At 41.0% G+C, this 25110-nt stretch overlaps 1 pseudogene; it reads left to right on the forward strand.

Annotated features, from left to right (window-relative positions):
• Positions 1-484: 484 nt before the first annotated feature.
• On the forward strand, positions 485-4022 carry LOC118709224 (annotated as a pseudogene).
• Positions 4023-25110: the final 21088 nt, after the last annotated feature.

Here is a 25110-nt window from a genome sequence, read left to right on the forward strand (position 1 = left end):
AAGGATCTGATAGGATTACAAAAGCCTAACTGTGCACATTTCAGGCTCCAAGGGCCACTGTTCTCCCATGCAGCAGCCAATTAGGAGCAACATCTCCTGGCTTCGCTCATATGCATAAAATGAAGATGTGCCTGAAATAATAGAACAAATATTCACTGAGTATTTTCTAAAACAATTTATATGTGATGACTAAATGGAGGTTTTCTCAGAAATGCAAAGCTGGTTTAACATTCAAATATCAACCACGCAATTCAGCATATTAACTCAACAAAAAAAAGACAAAAATACAATTATCTCAATAGACTCAGAAAAATTATTGGAAAACAATTCATAGTAAAAAGTCTCAGGAATCTTGGAAGTTTAGGAAAGAGCAACACAGACATGGTGCCAGCCACTGCTGTCTTCACCACCCACTCAACCACCCTACCCCACCTTCACCATCACAGAATAATAAGCTGGTATTTACCATACCTACTGAATAACTATGGAATATTACATCAAAACAGAAGAAATTGGAGAAAGTATCTATGGAGTTATGCATCAGGGTAGACACAAAAATACAGGTCAAGTGGTAGCCATGAAGAAAATCAGACGAGGAAGAGGTTTCTAGTACTGTAATTCTGGGAATTTCTCTATTAAAAGAACTTGGTCATTCAAATACAGTCTTCAAGAGGTGTTTATAGCTCTGGCCAGTGTTGCTCAGTTAGTTGGAGCATTGTCCAATATACCAAAAGGTTGCAGGTTTGATCCCAGATTAGGGCGCATATGGAAGGCTACCAGTTGATGGTCTCTCTCTCTCTCATCAGTGTTTCTCTCTCTGTCTCTCTCCATTTCCCAACCCCCATTCCTGTCTCTAAAGTCAATAAGCATTATCCTTGAGTGAAGATTAGGAAAAAAGAAAAAATATGTGCTTATGAAGGACTCTAGGTTATATTCCATCTCTGAATACCTTGAATCCCCAGAAATACTTGGATTCTATCCCTTCTGGTCAGTTCATAGATTCTTCACTTGTTCATAAGCACATTTTTTCTTTCTTTCTAAACTTCACTCAAGGGTATGCTTATTGATTTTAGAGGCAGGAGAGAGCGGGGGGAAAGAGAGAAACATACAAAACCATGCAAGGGGTTGTGTTCTGTCACTCTAGAAGAGCTCTTATAGAGACTTAAAACCTCAAAGTCCATTGATAACAAAGGAACAATTAAACCAGCTGGCTTGGGCCTTGTCAGAGCTTTTGGAATACCAATCAGAGGAAACATATGTGAGGTAGCAGTACACTGGTATGCTATAGATCTCTAGAAGTATGGCTTGGTCAGCTCACAACTAAGCTAGCTGACCTCTAGAGGACAGAAACCATACCTGCAGTATTAACAACAATAAACCAACTTGGGATTGAGAAATTAGTCAACTCTTTGGGATTTTCAAAGTTTTGGGGCACCCCTAAAAATAAAGTGTGCCAGAAGTAGAATCTTTACAGGACTATAAGAATACATTTCCCAAGTGGAAACCAGGAAACCTAGCATCCTATTGAAAAACTTGGTTGAAAATACCTTAGGTTTGCTTTCAAAAATGTTACTTTATGATTCAACCTAACAAGTTTCTAGCAAAATCGCACTGAGCCATTCATATTTTCATGGTTTGGACAATCAGATTAAAATGTGGCTTTCTCTCTTTTTTTTAATCTTTATTGTTCAGATTATTACAGATGTTCCCCTTTTTTCTTGCCATAGCTTTCCTCCACTTGGTTTCTACCCCACTCCAGGCCTTCCCAACCCCCAACCTCCACTGATCTCATCCATATGTATAAGCTCTTTGTCCAATCTCTTCCTGCACCCCCCACAACTCTTTCCTCTGAGAATTGTCAGTCTTCTCCCTTTTCATGCCCCTGATTCTATTACAATCACCAGTCTATTCTGTTCATCAGGTTTTTTATTCATTTGATTTTTAGGTTCACTTGATGATAGATATGTATTTGTTGTCACTTTGTTGTTCATAATTTTTTATCCTCACCTTTTTCTTCTTCTTCCTCTTCTTAAAGAATACACTTAAAAAAAAATACACTTCAACATTTCATGTAATACTGGTTTGGTGGTGATGAACTCCTTTAGCTTTTTCTCATCTGTGAAGCTCTTTATCTGACCTTCAATTCTAAATGATAGCTTTGTTGGGTAGAGTAATCTTTGTGATAGGTTCTTGCTATTCATCACATAATATATTTCTTGCCACTCCCTTCTGGCCTGCATAGTTTCTGTTGAGAAATCAGCTGACTGTCATATGGGTAATCCCTTGTAGGTAACTTAACTGTTTTTTCTCTTGCTGATTTCAAGATTCTCTCTTTGTCTTTTGCCCTTGGCATTTTAATTATGATGTGTCTTGGTGTGGTCCTCTGTGGATTCCTCTTGTTTGCGGTTCTCTGTGCTTGTAATTTCCTGGACTTGTAAGTCTATTTCTTTCACCAGGTAGGGGAATTTTTCTGTCATTATTTCTTCAAATAGGTTTTCAATATCTTGCTCTCTCTCCTCTTCTGGTATCCCCATAATTTGGATGTTGGTACTCTTTAAGTTGTCCCAGATGCTCCTTACACTATCTTCATATTTTTTATTATTTTTTCTTTTTGTTTTTCTGGTTGGGTGTTTTTTTGTTACATTAAAATGTAGCTTTCTCTTTCTCTCTTTTTTTTAATCTTTATTGTTCAGATTATTATAGATGTTCCCCTTTTTTCTCCCCATAGCTTTCCTCCACCTGGTTTCCTCCACAAGATCTTTGACTTTATTCTTGGAATCTTCTACTCTGTTGTTGGATTTCTGTATGTTATTCTTTATTTCAGTCAGTGTATGCTTAATTTCTGATTGGTCCTTTTTCATATCCTTGAGTGTCTTACTACATTTCTCAGAAGTTTTTAGAAGATTCTTGAGTAACCTTATAACAGTGGTTTTGAACTCTATATCCAGTATTTTGCTTTCTTCCATTTCTTTCATTTGTGACTTCTTTGTCTCTGCACTTCGGCTGCTTCCCTCTGTTTGTTTCTATGTACTGGGTAGCTGCTAAGTCTCCTTGAGTTGATAAAGTGGCCTTGTGTGGTCAGTGTCCTATAGTGCCCAGTAGCCCAGCCTCCCCAGTCACCTGAGGTGGACACTCTTGGTGCATCCCTTTGTGGGCTGTTTGCACAGTCTTGTTGTAGTTAAACCTTAATTGCTGTTGGTGTCACTGGGAGGAATTGACCTCCAGGCCAGTTGGCTGTGATGATCAGCTATCTCTGCACCGGAAGATCTGCTGTGCAGGAGACACCCTTATGGGGAAGAACTTGCTTCAGTGGGACTTTGGTGCTCATTGAGTCTGCCCCTTGAATGTGTGACTTATGGATGTGAAGAGCTGTAATCTAGTATGGCCTGACTCTGATCACTGGGTACACTGGCTCTTGGATCTCCAAAGAGGTACAAGGTCAGCCACTGTCTGGGCCACCCAGCAGGAGCTAGAGACATCTGCAGATTCCTTCTCTTTGTATGGGGTTTGGAAGTGCCCAGATGATGCCCAACTGTGAAGCAAGGCTAGCTGCTGCTGTTTCTGGGCCTTGGGCCTTCTTTTGGAAGCTCTTGGGCTCTCTGACCCAGCTGCAGTTTGACAGACAGGTTTTAGGCGAAGAGAGGACTTACCATTCACATGCAAAAGCCAAGGTGCACAGCTTGGGTGGAGTTGTAAATTGGGTGGGGCAGGGTCTCTGGGAATCACCAGGGAAGAGCAAACAGCAATGACTGCCAGTCAGCCTTATACCAGCTACCCTCATATTCCTGTCCCTAAGCCAGATAGTCCAGTTTCTCCCCATATGTGTCTGGGTCCCCCCAAGTCTCACCTGAAACTGGAGTTCAGAGCAAGCAGGAGCTTGTATCTCCCTCCCAATTAAAAAAGTGGCACACCTGGTGCCAGCCCATTCTGTGCCTCTGCACCTCCTACCACTCTCAATGCACTTTCTTCTTTACCTCTTTAGTTGTAGTACTTCTGCTCAGCCAGCTTTCCCCAGGTTCTAGATGATAGCTGTTCTGTCTTTTCATTGTAATTTTGATGTGGTTGTGAGAGGCAGCAAGTATAGGTATTTACCTATGCCGCCATCTTGGTTTTCTCCAAAATATAGCTTTCTGACAAAAAGTTTCTACATGTTGTATAAAGATCAGATAGTGATATTTTTACTATTAATTATATTTTTGTCCTGTGTATTTTTCTTCTCTTTATTTATAAAACTTAAGCTTCTGATTTAAACATGTAAATATTATTCTATTTGAATTTAAATATATGTGCGTAGGTCTCATTATAACAACTATCTATTACTATAATAAAACTATATCTAATATTGATGCCAGGAATTGGGAAATTTTCTTAAGAACAGAAGAAAACTTCCTCAACCCAATATAGATTATCTATGGAAAATCTACAACTAAATTGTTTTCCCTAAGATCAAGAACAAGGCAATAATATCTGCCCTCACCACTTTATTCAACATAATACTGAAAGTCCTAACTAACTTAATAAGGCAGCAGAATAAATAAAAGGCATCCAGTTTTGTTTTGTTTTGGTTTTTTGGTTTTTTTGGTTTTTTGGGGGGGAGGGGAGTAAAACTATCTTTGTCAAAGATGACATGATTACCTATATAGAAAATCCTAAAATATCTGCAAAAAGAGCTTTTTTTTTAGCAAGGACACAGGACACAAGATCTTTATTTTTTTAATAGATTTTTTATATACTATTTGGATATTGAAGAACTGGAAATTGAAATAAGATAAATATCGTCAATTTAAAAACCACTATACTCTATTAGTTCTCAATTGCTACATAACAACCTACCAGTTTAAAACAACAAGCATTTATTATACTACACAATTTCTGAGAGTCATAAATCTGGAAACAGCTGCACTGGATGGTCCTTCAACTCAGGGGTCTCTCAGGATATTGCAGTCAAGATGTCGACTCAGACTGTTGTCATCTGAAGGTCTGACCTGGCTGGAGGATCCATTTCCAAGATCACTCACTCATTCTCGACTTGCTGGTGGAGGCCTCAGTTCCTCATTTAGGAGGTCTCTGTTCTTCACCACATTGGACCTTCCAACAGAGAGGTTACCATGTCTTCCAGAGCAAGCAATGCCCAAGAGAGCAAAAAAGTAGCCATGATGTCTTTTACTAACAAGTCAATGTTAGTAAAGTCTCAGACATGGCATTCCACTATGCCATATTCTATTGGTCACCCAGAACAACTCTGGTATAATGTGTGTATGAGGGTTGGAGAAGGGGGCTGGGTATTATATGAACGCGTTAATATCAGAAGGGAAGGATCACTGGGAGCGAATGGTATCGCTACCACAAATACCATTTATAATAACATCAAAAGACATAAAACACTTATGGATAAATTTAACAAAGCATATTTGAAATCTCCACACTGAAAATGATAAAATAATCACTAAAAATTTTAAAGAAAATCTAAATAAATGAGAATGTATATAATGTTTATGGACTGAAAGACTCAATATTGTTAAGATATAGGTATTCAATATAATCTCAATCATAATGTCCTTGCATTTTTTAATAGAAATTGACAAACTGACAATAAAAGTTATACGTAAATGTTAAGGACTTAAAATAGAAAAAAAAATTTTTGAAAAAGAAGACCAAAGTTGAAGGACTTAGACCATCTCCTACACTACACCCTAAAATAGTATAAAAATGGCACTATTTTAAGATTTACCATAAAGCTACAATAATACAGTATGCTATTAACATAGGATAGACACAGAAGTCAATGAAACAGAATAAAGAGCCCAGAAATAGACCTACTCATATATGGTCAATTAATTTTGGGTAAAAATGCCAAAGTAATCAATACAGAAAAGATTTTCAACAAATGTTTCTAGCACAATTGACTATCACAGAAAGAAAATAAACCTTACACATTGACTTACACTACAAACAAAATTTAACTTAAAATTGATTGTTGGCTTAATTTGTAAATGCTGCACTAAAAATTTCTAATAGGAAACACAGGAGGAAAATGTTATGACCATAGAATACACAAAGAATTCTTAGTATCCAAAAAAGCATATATTATAGAAGAAAAAAACATTGATAAATTGGGCTATGTCAAAATTAAAGCAGGAGGCAAGAAAAACCTCTTCAGAGATGTGTAAGGAGAGGACAGAACCACCAGGATTACACAAGACCCCAAAATGAATATGGAGGGAGCATCCTGTTTCTCCAGTCATCAGAACAGGGGAGTCCAGACATCTGGGCACAGTTTTAACGTAATATATTCAGTTCCTCAACTATTTGTTGAGCATCAGTTAGAGCCAAAAATCACTCGGCTGTCGTTCGCTGGGGTAGAATACAGTAGAGGCTAGAATAGAGTAGGTTCTGCCTTTAAAAGAATGAGGTCAATCTATAAGGAACAATTTGTAGGCTAATCAGTGACAAAAGTAAGGTGCAAAACTGTGTAGCGATGGGCATCATATGTACGAAGAAGAGGGGATATACCAGTAAGCTTTTTTATGTATAGCATATCCGTGGAAGGATTCATTAAAAACTGGTGATAGTAGCAGTGGGTAGGGATGAGGCTATAGAAGCAAGGAAAATCATTTGCATGTCCTGCCCTAGAGTTTGAACTCTGTCCTCATCACTCTGGATTGCCACTCAAAGACAAATGATTAGCTTTTTGTGTGAAGAATAGATCAGAAGGCAAGACAGGGAGGGGAGACCAGTTGGAAAGGTGTGGGAGTAATCCATACTTGAAACTATGAGGGACTGAATTAAAAAATAAGGAGAGGAGTGAAGAATAGAAGTTTAAAGAACCTGAACCTGATGCTGGAGGGTAACATATTTCAGTTTGGAACATTAAAATGGGAGTAATAGTTAACATTTCTATTGCATTTGTTACCCACCTACTACTGTTCTAAGAGCTTTACACAAAACTCATTCAGTCCAGTGGCATGGGATACATGCTATAGTGATTTCTCTCTTTACAGGTGAGGAACTGGGCCATTCAGAGGTTAGCTAACTTGCCTGAGGTTACTCTCCAGCAAGTGGTATAACTATAACCCACATGGAGGCAACCGAGGACCAGAGCCTGTCTCTGCTCTTGACCACTCCACTTTGCTGCGCTGCACACGCACATTGTTTAAAAGGTAGAGAAAAAAATAAGAGGAGCTGGGCAAGGAAAACAAAACAAATGACTAAGGAGGCAGAAGACAGCCTAGAGGCCACAGTATGACAGAAATAAGGAGGGCCAACACCTGTTTCTTACCTCAGTTGTAACTAAATAAATACTCAATCGTATACAGTTCACCCTGAACAATATGGTTTGAACTGTGTGAGTTTACTTATGCTCAGATGTTTGTTTGTTTGTTTGTTTGTTTTAATAAATACAGTCAGCCCTTTGAAATCTGCAGGTTTCACATCCAGGATCAGCCTGACAGAAAATAGTATTTTCATATTCTCAACTGCAGTCTCCTGAGGATTAAAAACTTTTTTTCTTAACTTAAAAATTTTTTATTATGGTAATAGAATAAAATTTTATATTTTAACTATTTTTAGTGTAAAACTCAGCAACATTAATTACATTCATAATGTTGTCATCATCGCCACTATTTATTTTTAAAATTTTACATCTTCCCAAACTGAAATTCTGTGTCCATTAAGCACTAACTCCCACTTCCTCTCCCTTTCCCTAAGCCTATCTTTTAAAATATTGTGTGTACACAGATAATAATTTAATTTAAAAAATTAAAAATAAATAAATAAATAAAAATATTGTGTTTGATTCATGGTTGGTTGAATACACAGGTACAAATAGCCAACTGTAGTTAAATTTGGGGGGAGTCAAAAATTACATGTGGATTTTTCAGTGTGTGGGGGTCGGTGCCCCTAATCCTCCATATTGTTCAAGGGTCAACTGTAGCTGAAGGAAAACAGGCCAGGCTTAGCTGACAGTGGGAGATACCACACTTATTATCTCCTTTATTCTCTTATGGTTCTGTAAAATAGATGTTTTCATAACCCCAACATCTAGATGTGAAAACTAAAGTGCAAAGGAGTCAGGGGACTCCCAAGATCAGGCCCAGATATGATCTGTAATCCATGCATGGTTCACTGTAGCACTCTCCAGGCACCCAGGGCTGTATTAGGGAGGGGGAAATACAAGGGTGATCACATCCCTGCTCCCAGTGGGCCTATAATTGTGTTGCTCAATGAGGCTTTAACAAATGAAAATATAATAATCTTGATAAGGCGTCATAAAGGTCTGCACCTGTGTAAGTGGTACAGACTCTGGGCACCTAGAGCAGGTGAGGAGGCATCACAGAGCTGATGGACATGGGCTGGGTATTAAATGATGGGTCGAGTATAAAAATGGGAAGATATGAAACATTTCCAGGGGCTGGGCTCTCACCTGGGAGCTCTGAACCAGTGGTGGGCATCTGCTGTCTTCACCTGTGCAGCATCTCTGCATATTCTTCTACTTCCCATTGAAGAACCACTCTTCCCTCTTGGGAGCCCACATTGGTTGGATAGGGCTGGCCTCAGTCCTCCCTTAGGTTGTAGCAGGAATCACTCGATGCCAGCCTGGCCAGCACTGGGTTTTACGTCTGCAAACCAGTGGTTGGCTCTAGACCCAATTCAACCTACTGAGGCAATCTCAGGTTTCTTCTGGAGCAGCAGGATGGAGAAACTCTCTCCCTGGGATCATGGCTTAGGAATAATGTTGGTCTGGAGATGCCAGGGGCCATGTTGTAGAGAGGTCTGCTGGGAAGGAAACCCACAACAAGGAAAGGGGAGAGAGCTGGTGATAATGTTTGGGCCCCTGGATCAGCATGCCTGACTACAAACATCCCCAGTCTTTGTTACTAATAAAGTCCCTTCATTATTTCCCCCAGTTTGAGTTGGGGTTCCTGTCATTAACAATGACAAAGGATCTGACTGGCCCAGAGCCCCAAAAGTGGCAGTTAAACTCCAGGGATCCAAAGCCAGGATCAGTCTGTCTTTTCCAAAGGATAGGAGGTGGGAGGGGAATAGTGAGCTAAGGTCCATAAAAGAGACAAGGGCTATGGGCTTTTCTGGAAGGTGAGATCAGTATAGACTTCACAGGCATGTCTTTAATTTCAAATGTATCTCAAAAGGTGGGTAACATTTTACCAACTGCATTTGGGAAAGTGCACACAGGAGAAAAAGGCCAGCCTAACGTATGAGAGCAGAGAATGGAAGAATGTAGGTCTTGCTCGGGGGGCAGCCCATAGTCAGTTCTGGCTAGATGTGCTGAGGGCAGCTGTGAAAGGGAAAGTTGCAAAGGTACATGGAAGGCCTCAGGAGCAGGACAAGTATACCAGTATTTGGGGACACTAGAGGATACAGATGTGACAGTTTTATGGTATCAGACTTGTTTTCTCCCCAAGGCCTCTTGAAGTGTTTGGCTCCCAGGGACACCAGAGCAGGCTCTCTGGATGTCATAAAGCCAGAAAGAGCTAAGTGTGTACAGAAATGATGAGAGAGGTAACTTTGTTCTCTGGCCCCCACTCTGCCAGGCAGAAGACCAGATCTTGTCCTCTGAGCCTGGATACCCTCCTCCTGGCTCCTGCAGAGACCATGACAAGAGACCAGGTGGATCCTCACATAGGCACCTGCTCCTTGAGGAGCTTCCAGAGCCAGGGCCCCTGGGAAGGATACCCTAGTCCTGGGGAAGGACTGAGTTTCTGGTGGGTGCCACTCCCCTCAGCGTCCCCTGCTGTGCCTGAACAGTACCTTGCAGCAGCCTCTGCCAAGGGGATACGTCCCTGCTGCTTGAGTTAATTACAGTAATTATACCTGCTCCCTCTTGGGCTCTGGCTCCCTTTGTTCCCAGTTTTCTGCCCGCTCATTTGCAAACCTAATCGCTCTCTGGATTGATTTTTTTTAAAAAGAGAGATGCTATGAAGAGACAAAGAGATGGAGCAAAAATTGTGGGAGAGAAAAGTGGGGTGGGAGTGTGCTGGGAGGGGGTGGGGAAGAGTTCCATAGAGGGAGGGGGTGGGAAAGCGGATGAGGGTGTCAGTGAAGGGAACGAACTGGGAAAGCAGGACACTCCTCTCCACCAGCAGAGGCCTGAACTGTAATCCTGTGAAGACCACAGTCCCTATAGCCCTTAGTCCTCCAAGGAAGTCCCAACTTCTTCCCAGACCTGGCTGGTTTGGCACAAATTACTGGAGAATGAAAGGGCACCAAATTCAAGCAATACCAGCAGATATTCATGCTCCTTAAATATTGCTCTCCCTGGGGGGTTGTGGGACTTGGACTCATCCAGAAGATGCTGTGATGTGAGATGGCTGAGAGGTAGGGGTGGGAGCTCAAGTTGGGAGCAAGAAGGAAGCAGAAACTGCTCTGATGAGGGAAATCTGAGAAATGGGTGGTGAGTCTTTCCTCTCTCACCCCAATCCCATCCTACAGACCCTTGGGAAAGATCCTGGCCCATGGGTTTTCCATCATACTCTGAGGAGCACTGATAAATCTTGGAGAATCCCCAGGGAGCAGGAACGGACAAGTGGGAGTGTATATAGTCAAAACCCTTTTCATTGACCTTTAGTCAATTCATATGTTGGGTTTCACCTAAACTTTGTTTGAAAATAATACAAATTAAAAAGGAGAAGAATCTCCTGCTGCAAAGGATTAGGAAACAACTGATTTAGTTCAAACTTCTCACCTATCAGATAGGGGAACTGAGCTCAGATAGATCAAATGGCCTGTCCTATAACATATGACCATCAGATCACAGGCCTCTTCACTCCCGTCCAGGGAGATTTCCACTGCCCTATGGTACTGTTCAAGGTGCTGGAAATGCCAGGGATTTTGCCAAAACTCCTGGCTCTTCCTGGGCCTCTGGAATGAGGGGGATGTGGCCGATGGCATCATTCTGCCAGTGTTCTCAGTGAATCTAGGACTTCTCACTCCTCGCCCTCTGGATGAGCCACCCCCACCACCACCATCCCATCAAGAGATAGAATCTATCCCTTCTCCTCTTGAGGCTGAAAGGGCCTTTGTGATGGCCACAAAGAACAAAATATAGTGGAAGTGACAGTGTGTGACTTCCTGAGTTAATTTAGAACTAAGGCAACGCAGTTTCCACTTGCTGTCATTTTGGGGAAGTTCACCATTGGAACCCAGCCTCCATGCTATGAGGAAGCCCAAGCCACATGTAGATGTTCCAGCAACAGCCCTGCGATGGTCCCAACCAACAGCTAGTATCAACTGTCAGACATAAGAATGAGGGGAACTTCAGATAATCCCAGCCAACCACTCCCCAATGCTGAGTCACTCCCAGCCTCTGAGCTTTCTAGTCAAGGCCCCGATATTGTGAAACAGAAACAAACCATCCCCATCCAAATTCCTGACCAACAAATGATGATTTCATGCCACTAAGTTTTGGGGTATTTTGATACATGGCAATACCCTGTTTCCCCAAAAATAAGACAGTGTCTTATATTAATTTTTTCTCCCAAAGTTGCGCTAGGTCTTATTTTCAGGGGATGTTTTATCTTTCCATGCGCTAGGTCTTATTTTCAGAGGATGACTTATTTTGGGGGAAACATGGGTAGATAGTCAGAATAGGAGTATCCAGAAGCAGAAGTACATATGCTCCATATGAAGTTAGATTTCATTAAGCAACCAACCGCCAGACAGGGATCCCAAGAATAGAGTTGATGCCATGCATCAAAGTCCTCAGCTAGAATGTAGATTCACCTCCAATACTTCCAATTAAGAGAATGTCAGAGTTCAGGTTGTTTTGGAGGCAGAAGTGGGAATGTGAGTGGGTGTCAACTTCCCACATTGGAGACAGCCAGTGTTTACTAAGTATCTACCATGAGTCAGACACAGAACAGAGTCCCCGCCCTAGAGGAGCAGGTATAATTGGGGAAGCAGACACATCTACACTGAGAAGTAATTACAATGCAATGAGTTAAGTTGCTATTAAAAATAAAGTACTTTGGGAGTTCTTTGGAAACAGTAACGTCAGCCTAAAACATTTTCTATCCTGAGATGGTTCCTATCCATGTAGGTATAAATGTTTCTCACCTTGAGGTCCTCAGCTCTTGGCATCCAAATCCCTTAGTCCAGTCCTTGGAATAAAAGGCCTGTGATGCATCTTGCTTAGGAAAAGCCAAGGGTTGATTAAAGTATTTCTTATTTTATATAATCCTGTGAAACAGAATGTTATTCCTCAAAATCCACTCTCCCAGACTCTAGAATAACAGCTTTTTTTGTTTGTTTGTTTGTTTGTTTGCTGAGTTTCATGACCACCTGGAATTGGGATTATGGTTCTCTGACTCCCCCTCTTTGAAGCTAGGATATATAGTAGGTGATGTAGGAAAGTTCTGAGTTGTACCCTTCAAGGGAGGGAAAGGTCCCTTCTTAGTACCACTTTTGCCTCCTTTCTTGCCAGAATGAGGATGTGATATTTAGCTATTTTTAGATGATTAAATGAGAGAAACATCTTTAAAATGACATAACTTGGGTCCTTTGCACCTTGGAACCACATTTCAGCTCTGGTCCATCTAGTAACAGACTATTACATGAGAGAAAAATAAACTCTAGTCTTGTCTAAGACACTATTATTTGAGGAGTCTCTGCTACTAAACCCCAAAAAGTTGATTAACATACACTAGCTCTTCACTAATTTCCTCATGTGAGTATACACACATACACAGTGACCTAGCCCTCAGGAGAGATCCAAGAACTAACTGAATAAATCGTTGGATGAGGTTAATTGCACATTACTGCATCACAGCTTCCTTTGCCTGGGGTACCAGCTCACAAGAGCATATAAGATCAAGCTTTCCCACTGGGTTCTGATATGCAAAGCAGCACTTTCCTAGAGACCATTTTGCTCAAAGATTTAGTGAAAAGGGTTTTTGCATTGTTTATTTCTTAAAAGGTTTACTCATATAAACAAGACACAAACAGCAAAATTTCACTTTTTTTATGTCAGTCAACCTTGAACTTTATGAACACCAGGAAAGCAGGAAATGATTGTGCACAGCGAGTGACTGAAAAAGTTTTCTTTTCGTGTTACCATGGGAACTTCAGCAGTATCCAAGTGAACCTAGAGAGGAGATCAAGCCAGCCTTTCCCTAAGCATGTTCTCTGTTGGTGGATGCCACATGGGGGAAAGAAAGGAAAAGTTTCATGGTCAAATGAGTTTGGGAAAGTTGAATTAAAAAAAAAAAAAGTTAAACAAGTTTCTTTGCTGTGTGATTTCTGGAGGTTTTCAGTGTGATGATATGTACTATAAATCTCAAACTGTACATCTTCCTATGGACAGTTGGATGGTGGAGCATTTCCAAGGAACTCACTTGCTGAGTTATGTAAATGTGATGTTCTCATTGTTGGTCCTACAGAAACATGTTTTTAACCATTTAAATTCTGGAGGGGATAATATGCCAAAGCAACCCTCTGTCATTTTGCCCTTTTCTCCCTCTCCATTCCACATTTGTAATGGTTAGTTTATGGACCAATGTGTCTAGGTGATCATACCCACTTATCCAATCCAATCCTAATCTAGATGTTGTGTTGAAAGTGTGCTGTAATGTAGTTAACATCTACAGTCAGATGACTTTAAGTAAAGATTATCCTCAAAGGTGTGGGTGAGCCTCATCCAATCAGTTGAAAGGCCTTAAGAGCAAAACTGAAGTTTCCCCAAGAAAGAAGAGAACTCCAAAGTTTCTGCACCCAAAGAAGAGAAATGTTAGCCAAGATCTATGCAATGCAACCCAAAACACTAATTTGAAAGAATATATGCACTTCTATGTTCATTGCAGCATTATTTACAACCAGAGGCCAGGTGCACAAAAGTCATGCACAGTTAGGGTCCCTAGGCCTGGCCAGAGACCAGGGCAGATTGGGGCCTTCCAGCTGCTAGCATGGCCTTCCATTGTTCTGTGCTGTCCCCTGGTGGTCAGTGCCTGTCATAGCAAGCAATAGAACTCCTGGTCTCCTGGCCAAACTCCTGTGGGGACAGTTTGCATATTAGCCTTTTATATATGTAGATAGCCAGGATTAGGAAGCAGCCTAAGTGTCCATCAGTAGATGAGTGGATAAAACAGCTATGATATATTTACATAATGGACTACTACTTGGCCATAAAAAGGAAGAAAATTTTACTCTTTGTGACAGCATGGATGGACCTGGATAACATTATGCTAAGTGAAATAAGCCAGTCAGAAAAAGACAAGTACCAGATGATTTTACTCATATGTGGAATTTAATGAACAAACTGAACTAACAAGCAAAATAGAGAGACTCATAGATAGAGAGCTCTGTTGGGGGGGGGGGGGGGTTTGAAGGTGGGGTGGAGGAATTGAGAAAAAAAGAAAAGAAATAACTTATGGACACAAACAACAGTATGGTGGTGGTAAGGGGAGGCAATGGGGGAAGGTGGAAGAGGGTATAATAGGAGGGATAAATGGAGATGGGGGAAATTAAAATAAAGAAAAAATATTTAAAAATCAAATAAACAGGAGAAGATAGAACAAAAAAAGAAATTTCACAGAGCTAAAGAAACAAATTATGAACAAATATAACTTATTATTCATCTAATAAATAAATTTGAAACAGCTAAATGAAATGAAATAGATCCAGCTGAAAAAATAGAATGGATAGGATTGGGGAAAACTTGACATAGTCACAGTGAATAGGGAGAAAATAAGACTAAGAGATTAAAGCAATTAGATAGGAAATGATAGAGGTAGCAGACAAAGATTGACAAACATAATGAAATTGGTGCCAGTAAGCTTTAAAAAAATAAAATCATAAAAATTCTCAAACATAAAACTGGAATATTTCAAATGGTGGCCCATATAAGAATAGTTTTTCTACAATAAAGACATCAATATATAGCCTAGTTAAGTTATTGAACATCAAAGAAAAAGAATAATCAAAATATATAAGTCATGATAGACATCATGAAGACACATCCTAGTTAAAGTATTAGATCTCAGAGATCAAGAAAGAATAAACAGAATAAACTAGAAGTAAAACATCAGACTGGCTTCAGACTTCAAACAGCAACATTCAGTGCCTTCAGGGAGTCAGGCCACAAAAGGTCTGAGGGAAAGCAAGTTTGACATAATTGCAAGTTACAACATATTGTTGTTCAAATGCAAGGTCCTAATCCAATGTTTTCCAACATGATAGAACACAGACAATAGAGCACCCCAACCCCTTCTTTTTAAAAACTACTCAATGAAACAAGGAGAAAAGACAAGAGCAATGAGTGCATTAGAAAACACCCTCAGGATGATTCCCCTAAATGGAGCCTTAGATCTCTGGCCAAGGAGCCCATGTGGAGATGTTCCCTTCTCTGGAGCAAAACTGAGACCCACAGACTGTGAGCCTGGTTTTCAGACAATTGGTACCAAGTGCATCTGCATGGAAGCAACATGAGGCTACCTGCAAAGGCCTCCCTGATGCCTCTTTTTTTGGAATCTTGCTCACCTAATCACTTGCGTGTCACTTTCTGGTATAAAACAAGGCAAAATGAAGCTGTCATCGGATTTCACTCTGGGCCCACAATTTCTGCCCAAAAGCAAGTAACTAAAATCAGATGGTACTCTTCCTTTAATGAGAACAATTTCACTCAAACCCAGCTTGCAGCTGCTGCTAACCAAGCCCAGCTCTAGAGCCCCGGACCTTCAGACAGCAGGTATTCTCACCTCCAGAAACAAGGCTGGAAACAGGATGGCTAGTAGTCACTATCTGGGTGCTGCGTTTGAACAGGAATAAAGGGCACATGAAACCCTTCTCTCCACCTCTCTCTCTTAAAGTGCTGAAATTGCTACCTCACTGCAGAGAAAGGGAATTATGGCACATCTGGCCTTCTAGGGAAGTATTTCCAGCAAAACCACCACCCCAACACCCTGAGTGCAGAAACAGACCCCCAGAGTATACTCCTGGAATGAGATGTGCCTGCCAGTTAAAGTCTCTGAGGCAGCCTCCGGCTTCCTGCCAGATGACAGTGAGGGACATGGACCTAACTCGAGAGGCAGTATAACAGAATGGAGAGGGGAGAATCTTGGCACAAGATGGCTTGGGTTTTACATCCTCTTCCACTTTCTGTGTGACTCAGGCAATTTCTTTTCATCTATCTGTGCTTTGATGTCAACATCTGTAAAATGAAGTTAATAGTAGTACCTACTTCATAAGGGAGTTATGAGGATTAAATGTTAGTTCATGAAGTGCACATAGAAAAGCACTTAGGACATAGTACGTTCAATAAAATGTTAGCTATGAGTGTTAATTCTGAGAGTAATCTAGAAAATGCCATCCCAGGCAGGGATATTTCCCCCCTCATAAAATGCTCTGAGAAAATGGAATTGCTGAGCAGGGGGCTAAGATTTCACCTATGCCCCAGCCCTAGGATTCAGCATGGACCAGAATAACATCCTCTCTCTTAAGGTCTGACTGACCTTAGGTAACATCCATTTTATCTAGAGTGTTGTCACTTACAAAAGGAATTTCCATTCAGTTCTCATCACAGTGGAGGAGGTAAAGTGTAATTGTTCCCATTTCATATGGGAAGACTGAGGCTCAGAGCAATCTAGTGACTTTCCCAACCTCACAGAGCTTGCAGTAGATGAGCTGGGATGCAAATCCATTCTTCTACCTCCAAATTGACACCCCCTGCCTTGGGTATGTGTCATTGTAACTCTCTCTTTGCGTCTTTCTCTGTCTTTTGTGTTTCTCTATCTGATGTCTGTTTAGCTGTCTCTTTCCTCACATTTTCTTCTCTCGTATTCATTTCTCCTACCACTTTCTTCTTTCTTCTAGATTCCCCACAATCCATCTAATATGAAAGAAAGGGCTCAGAGCAAATAGCAGCCCAGGTGAGCAACAGGACTGGGACTGAGTCCTCTGTGCAGAAATATAGGACAACTGTGTTATTCCAGGCATGAGGCTGCTCATAATTGGGAGAAAGAGAAACCACCATTGGGAGAAGCAGCCCCACAACTATCTTGTCTTATTTTTCATTTTCCCTCAACCCTCATCACAATCCTGCTCTGACCACTCTCCCAAACCCACTGCTCATTGTGAGGGGAGAGAAACCCAAAGAAACAGAGGTGATAGTGGCACCTCAGAGGGAAGAGAGGAGTGGCTCCGGCAGCCCATGCAGATTCCTTCATGAGAACAGTGTGTCTGTTTAGAAGAGGCAAATGTGTATCTCAAAGCCCCTGAAATGACAGTCCAGCCATGGAAGCGCATCTTTTTCCCTCCCCACAGTGATGACCAGCCACTACCAGCTGGGCAGAGAAAGGGTGCCACCTCCTGGTTATACACAAGTTTAGGACCAATACAGACAGTTGACAACCCAATCACACCTTCTGAAGTACAACCTTAGCACAATCATCAGTGCCTTACATATGGTCACCAATGGCTCCTATTGGAAATTAGCAGACTCCACTGAGCCATGGCAAAATGTTGCTACCTCCATTTGACAGTTAGGGTTAGCAAGACCACTACCCTTATCAGTCCAGTCATGTTTAGCTGAACAATTGCCTTAATATTGAGTTGAATTTGCCGTTTGTTTTTAATAACTGGAAAAGGAAATAGGAACGTGTTGATACTAGAGTGAAAGTGAAAAGTCTCATCAACATAAAAGAGTGGGGCCCTAGCAAGTTTGGCTTAGTGGATAAGAGCATCAGCCCATGGACTGAAGGGTCCCAGGTTCAGTTCTAATCAAGGGCATGTGCCCGTTTTGTGGACTCAATCCCCAGGAAGGGGCATGCAGGAGGCTGTGGATAAATCATCCTTGATTCTTTCTCATCATTGATGTTTTTATCTCTCTCTCCCTCTTCCTTTCTCTCTGAAATCAATAAAAAAAAATCTATTAAAAACAAAACATACAAAAAAAGAACTCTTTCAAAAAAATGTTTTTTACACAAAACACAAAAAAAAGACTATGGGGACACAGGTGCATCATGAGCCTTGACTGGCACCCAGCATCTCCCAGCCAGACACGTCTGTGTTCAACCACGAAGGGAAAAACGATAATGACAGACACTCTGGGGTGCTAAAAATAGAGCAACAAAGGTTACATCTAAAAGGCAATATATAATTAGGGATTATATAATTTGATCAGAGTACCTTGTAAGTCTATTGTTTGGCTCTCAGACCATCTTCTAAATGTTTTCAAATGTATAACAAAACAAAGGTGGCAGCACCCTCCTGGCCATGGTACAGACAATGCAGTGAATGTTTAGGCCATTTCCCCACTGTTGGTGCCTTCTGATACCATCCGTGTAGCACAATCAGAAAGGAACTCAAGGCCTGAACTCCAACCCAACTTTCCTATTGGAAAGATCTAAGGCTTTACAGAATAAATCTCTCTGGTCTTGGTTTGCCATCTATAAAATGGGATAAGAGTAATATACATCAAACCTGCCTCCTAGAGTTGGTGTAAGACAAATGAGATAAAGTAGAGAAAATGAATGTGCTGTTCACATACTTCAACTTGTGTAATCCCATGAGGAATCTGCTATTACCTGAAGTTTACAAGTAAGGCCATCTGGAGAGGTGAAGTAAATTTTCCAAAGGTTTCACAGTTCACAAGTGGTAAATGGAATTCAAATTTAGAACACTTGACTTTATGATGCAATCTTTTATAAACTATACAAATATAGTGCTATACAAATATAGTGCTATACAAATATAAGGGTGGTTGTTATCTAGGAAATTTGTGAACAATGACTTTAAAGGGAGGCATTCCCTTTCAAGGAATATTCAGTATGTGAAGTTTCTGGGCCCATCTTTCTGCTTTTCTTTCTCTTTGCCCTAGACCTCAGATTCTCTCTCTGCCCAATTCCCCAAACCTGTTTTTTAGAAAGTCCCAATATAAGTCACCTATATGCCTCTGTAACTTGAAGTAGAGGGGACCTTCTCATAGAAGTGTTTGCCTTTCTAGCTTCTCTCTGGTGGCCTAATGAACAACTTGACTATCTAAGGGAATTTTCAAAATCAGGGAAGCCTGTGACTCTGGGGACAGACATGGCCTCTTCATTCCTGAAGACACATCACTGAAGGCAGCATTTAGGATGGGCCTTACTGTTGATATTATGGACCATCACGCCCATTCTTTCACCAATACTCCTTTGTGCCCATCAGAAATATAACTCCAGATTGGACAAATATAAGTCCTGATGTAGAATTCTGTATGTTCCAGAAGATATTCATTCAATCTCTCAGTGGTCCTAACTTCCATGCCATGGCTTACAATTGCCTTTGTGCATCTCTACCTGTTAATCCCAAGGTACCTCAAATCCAGCTCCTCTAAACAACTTAACTGTCCCCAGTCCTCCATATCTTGTTTCAATCAAGAGTATAATCTTCCACACAGACACCAAAACTAAATCCACAGTGCCCATTACATAGCAAGGACTCAATAAGCATTTGTAGAGCCCATGCATTGCACAAGCATTGATTGAGCATCATAGGTGTGTCAGGCACTCTTCAAGAAGCTGGGATACTACAGTAAAAAAGTAGATGGAAGAGGTAGATGAGGGATAAGTATCTATAACAATAAAAGCATAATATGCTAATTAGGCCAGGCATCCTTCCAAATGACCTTCTGGCACCCGGGACCTGGGGCTATAAGGGAAGCGCAGGTCCCGGGTGCCAGAGGAAAGCCAGTGCTAGTAGCCAGGGGAAGGAAGGCCTACTCTTCCACGAATTTCATGCATCAGGCCTCTAGTCCTGTATAATAAAAGGCTAATATGCAAATGAACCAAACAGCTGGACAACCGGTCACTATAATGCACTCTTACCACCAGGGGGCAGATGCTCAATGTAGGAGCTGCCCCCTGGTGGTCAGTGTGCTCCCACAGGTGAAGTACCACTCAGCCAGAAGCCAGGTTCATGGCTGTTGAGCACAGTGGTGGTGGCAGGAACCTCTCCCACCTCTGCAGCAGCACTAAGGATGTCTGACTACTGGCTTAGTGGGGAGCAGGTCTAAACCGTCAGCTGGACATCCCCTGAGGGATCCTGGACTGCAAGAGGGTATAGGCTGGGCTGAGGAAAACCCCTCTTCCCTGCCTCCCCCCCTCCCTGCGAGTGCACAAATTCCTGGCCTCTAGTGTAATATTACTTTTATGTAATGCTAATATGAAAGCTAAGTAGATCAAGAAGGTAGTGAGAGATGAGCAATGAAGCATAGGAAAGAGTTGGTCTTAGATATAAAATGGTCAGGATAGGCCTCTGTGAGGAACTGACATTTGAACCCAGATCACACTGAAGCAAGGACATGATACATGCAGATGTCTGGAAGGTAAGCATTTTAGGCAGAGGAAATGGCAAATACAAAGGCACTGAGGACCAAACTTGGGAATTTGAATCTAAGCAAAAAGGTCAAGGTCGCCAGAGCAAAATGAGCTAGGACAAAGCTTGTAAAAGACCCTATACTCCCTTTCACTCACTAAAAATCAATGGGAAAAAATATCCTCAGGTGAGGATTATGGGGGGTGGGGGGAGAGAGAGAGAGAGAGAGAGAGAGAGAGAGAGAGAGAGAGAGAGAGTTATATCAAGTATCTAGCTCTTTTCAAAAAATTTTAAGTTGGGGGAGTGGAGAACTAATATAAATTAAAATACTTATTTTTAGAGACAAATCATTCATATGCTGTATGTGGCTGTGTTTGGATTATGATTTAAACAAACAATTGTTAAAAAAAAAAAAAAAAAAAAAAAAAAACCTGAAATAATTAGTAAAAACTAAACATGGACTGGATTTTATTTTATTTTATTTTATTTTATTTTATTTTTTATAAACACACCCTTCTCCCATGGCCTGAAAAGGAGAGAGATAGAGAGCTAGAAACATCAATGAGAGAGAAACATTGACCAGCTGCCTCTTGCACACCCCCTACCGGGGATGTGCCCGCAACCAACGTACATGCCCCTGACTAGAATCGAACCTGGAACCTTTCAGTCCGCAGACTGACGCTCTACCACTGAGCCAAACCGGTTTCGGCATGGACTGGATTTTAAATGATATGTGAGAATTTTTATTTTGTTGAGTGTGAAAATGATATTATACTTATATTTTTAAAAGAAATTACGTATCTGTTATATTTTTCTGGTTCTACTTTTTTTTTAAAGAAATTATACTTAAGTATATATGGGTACTGGATTTGCTTCAAGACACTCCAGAAACTAAAAAAGCTAGTTGAAGGAATCATAAAACAAAAATGGAAGAAAGTTTTTGGTTATTAAAGTTGGGTTATGGGTATACAGTATAAGCCTTCATTATGCTAGACTCTCTAATGTGTGGTAGAGATTTTTCCATTATAAAAAGTAAAAAGAAAAGGAAAAATCATAACACATAGCAAGTCAACCATGAAGTCAGTCCTATCTTCATCTCATTCTTTTCTCTCTTACTCTCATGACACATTATGTTCCAGATACACTAAAACTCTATTGTCTAATAAAATACATTCATAATTTATTAACACACATTTTATCAGATGTTAGCTAATATCTGTTTTTGTTTCCTTAAAGTCACAAATATTCCAAAAGTCCAAGACCAACATTAGTGTGTTGCTAACAAGCAGCATTTATTTTGTGTTGTTAATGCATACATTTTATTAGAACACCATAAACCCCATTTCCTGAACAACTATCTAATTCTTTATTGTAACTCCAAGCCTTTCTTTGTATTATTTCCTCTTCTTATGTACCCTTCCCCACTTCACCACCTGGCAAACTTCTCCAGTGTTCATCTTCCATGCCAGCTCAATTATGAACCATGCCCTGATCCTCCCTGTATCTTCTCATCCTTGGCAACCACCTCTCATTCTAAGTACTCAGTTGCTCCTTCCTCTGCTCCCCTAGCTCCTTGAATAGGCCTCATTATATTCTACATTGTAATTATTGGCTACCTCCCCTGCTAAATAGAGAATTCCTTAGGGTGTGTTTTCTCCACATGTATATCCCTCAACTCTAACACATAGTAAATGCTCAATAAATCACTGGAGAGAAAGGGAGGGAGGAAAGAATAAAAAAGCAGATGCTTCCTTCCTCCCTTCTAATTGCAGAGAGAGTTACAAGGTATTACCTATATCCTTAGAGGTCCCAGAAGCTTTTTATCTCTCACTGCTTACATTGAACATCTCAAGGAGCCCACTGCCTACTGGTCTCACACTCCACCAGAGTGAACAATCTCAAAGAATATAAGCTTCCTTCACGTATCTCTGCCTCCTCCAATCCCAAAATCAACAGTAACACAATGGACAGTATTCAACCTCCAAATTTCTAAAGAGCTTTCTTGCCCCACATTGTGTAATCCACAAAGTCCCCATAGCTAAGTTTCTGGCCCTTTCTTGAAAGCTCCCACTTGGGAAGCCGGATGCTTTGATGTCTTATAGGATCCAAGGCCCTAATAGAAGCAGGAGATGTGATTATGGCCACGCTCTCCAGCCAATTACTAGCTCAGGCACTCCAACTGCTCTTAGCAAAAATTACCTCTCCATCATGATGAAGACAGAAATAACAGCCACACGTGTATGCCAAGTCCTACAGCACGTGGCCTGAAGGAGTTGGACCTTGGAGGTCCATAGACCTTTACTCAGACCTTTAACAGTTAGAAAATGACAGGGTCAAGACCATCAAACCTCAGAGGTAAGGTAGGGGAGGGTGGGGGTAAGGGGGAGAGATCAGCCAAAGGATTCTTATGCATACATATAAGCCTAACCAATATATACAGACAACAGGGGGGTGAGGGCATGAGTGAGGAGGATGGGGGGGCGGGTAATGGGGGAATAAGGACACATATGTAACACCTTAATATAGAAATTTTTAAAAATACCACAGGGTCCTGAGAGGTGCTCAGGCCCTCACCCAAGAGGATGCTCCTGCACCCTCATAGGAGAGCTGTGTGCCCTTCAGGTAGGTGACTGACTCTGGCATCCTGTCTGAAGCCATTCCTCCTCAGGCCAATTTCATGACCACAAGTTAAAGTTCAGGTTCTACTTAAAATATGATTAGAACCTAAAGATATGTTTCAATCTACTCTGCATGCCCCACCACTTTCCCCAAAATCTAAACATGGCCCCTATGTTCAGTTAGATTTTGTCCCAAGAAAGACACACCCCTGTATTTTGGTTTATGGGACAAACGAAATTAATCATATACACACAGGTAGTAGAGCACAGATGAGGGGCTATGTTTAAACTGGAGGATTTTTGCTTGAGTCATAAGGGAAGGGGATACATTCCAAGTGTCACAACTATGTGCTGAAATACAAGTGGCCTCAGAATCATCCCGCCCCCCAACACACAGCCCTGAGGCATGTGCATCACTATCATTTTGAAACCCCCACTTAAGAGAGGCAGCATAGAGGAGAGGTTAAGAGCAGGCCTCTGGAATTGGGCAAACTCAGGTCCAAATTCTGACTCCATCCTTTATTAGCTATAGATTGTGGGAGAAGATTTCTCTAAGCCTGATTACTCACCTGTCAAGTCTCTTTTCAAGTTCCCTCACCAAGTTGACAGAAAAAGTAAATGAGACAACTTATAAATCATCCAGTACCTGGCAAAAGAAGCCAGTATGGCTCTCACCTCTGAAGAGTGGTTTTTGTGGCCAGTCTAGGGGAACAATAAATGCTGAGACTACTAAGTATTTACATCAATGACAGCACTGATCTATACCAGGCACTATTCAGGTGCTTTACATATATTGTGTTGACTGATGTAATCTTAAGAAGTAGATACTATTATGATTCCCTTTTTATAGATGACAAAACCAAGTCATTGTGATGTTAAATACTTTCATAAAGGTCACACAAGTCATAAGTGACATAGTTAGACAGGATTCAAGGTCAGGTCATCTGGCTTGATCCAGCTCCTCACCTCACAGTCCACTATCTCTAATGAAATACACCAACTTGTGCTTTCAGAGTTACATTGATAGATGTCCCATATTCCAATCTCAGAGGACACATCTGGTGCAAGTAAGGTCACCAGCCAATGAATGAACCTCCTTATATTGTCTCACTTCAAAGAAGTCAGGATGTCTTGGCATCTTTCTTGTTGTTTTTTACTGTGTTCTATTTGGTGCCTCCATGGGCAAACAGGGCTCACCATGATGTTTAGACCCCTCCTCCCCCAAACCTGGTCTTTTCCTTCTGGGCAATTCTTTTTTGGCTCCAGGGTTTAGCTCAAACATCAGTCCCTTCTGGAAGCCTGATTCAATTAATACCCTGGCTCTATGCTTCCAAAGCATCCTGAATGAACATCTAACAGAAACATGTACTGCACTGCATTGTCATGGCCAACTGACATCTTTGTTGTCCCTCTGAGGTGCATGTTCTGTGAGGGTAGGACTAGTATCTTATTTCACTCAGTGTTCCAACCAACATGGTCTTCTACCTCTAGCAACACATAGTAAGTGTTCAATAAATGCTGCATAATCAAATGAGGACCTTTACCCTCTAACATCCCTAGTGAAAAAACTTCAAATACGCTGTGTTGACCATAATCTTGCCATATGATCTAGATCAAAAACTAATCTTGATCAAGATCAACAATCAAAACTTTCCATGTTCCACTTTCTTCCGACCTTCTTAAGAAAAGGGAAAGTAGCCAAAACCGATTTGGCTCAGTGGATAGAGCATTGGCCTGCAGACTGAAAGGTCCCAGGTTTGATTCTGATCAGGGGCATGTACTTTGGTTGCAGACACATCCCCAGTGAGGGGGAGGGGGGGCTGCAAGAGGCAGCTGATCAATATTTCTAACTCTCTATCCCTCTCTCTTCCTCTCTGTAAAAAAATCAATAAAATGTTTTGTTTTGTTTTGTTTTAAGAAGAGAGAAAGTTTAAAGGAAACAGAGAAGATATTTGGGAGAGTTATATTACATTGTGCAAAATCTGAGTTCAACTACCCTGTTTCCCCAAAAATAAGACAGTGTCTTATATTAATTTTTCTCCCAAAGTTGTGCTAGGTCTTATTTTCAGAGGATGTCTTATTTTCAGGTAAACATGGTACTTCAATGAAAAGAAAGCAGACATGAAAAAGAATGGGGTACTGATACATGCTACAAGTTGGGTAACTTTGGAAATACGTTAAATGAAAGAAA

This window comes from Pipistrellus kuhlii, unplaced genomic scaffold (genome assembly GCF_014108245.1).
Source record: "Pipistrellus kuhlii isolate mPipKuh1 unplaced genomic scaffold, mPipKuh1.p scaffold_m20_p_1, whole genome shotgun sequence".
NCBI classification, from domain to species: domain Eukaryota; kingdom Metazoa; phylum Chordata; class Mammalia; order Chiroptera; family Vespertilionidae; genus Pipistrellus; species Pipistrellus kuhlii.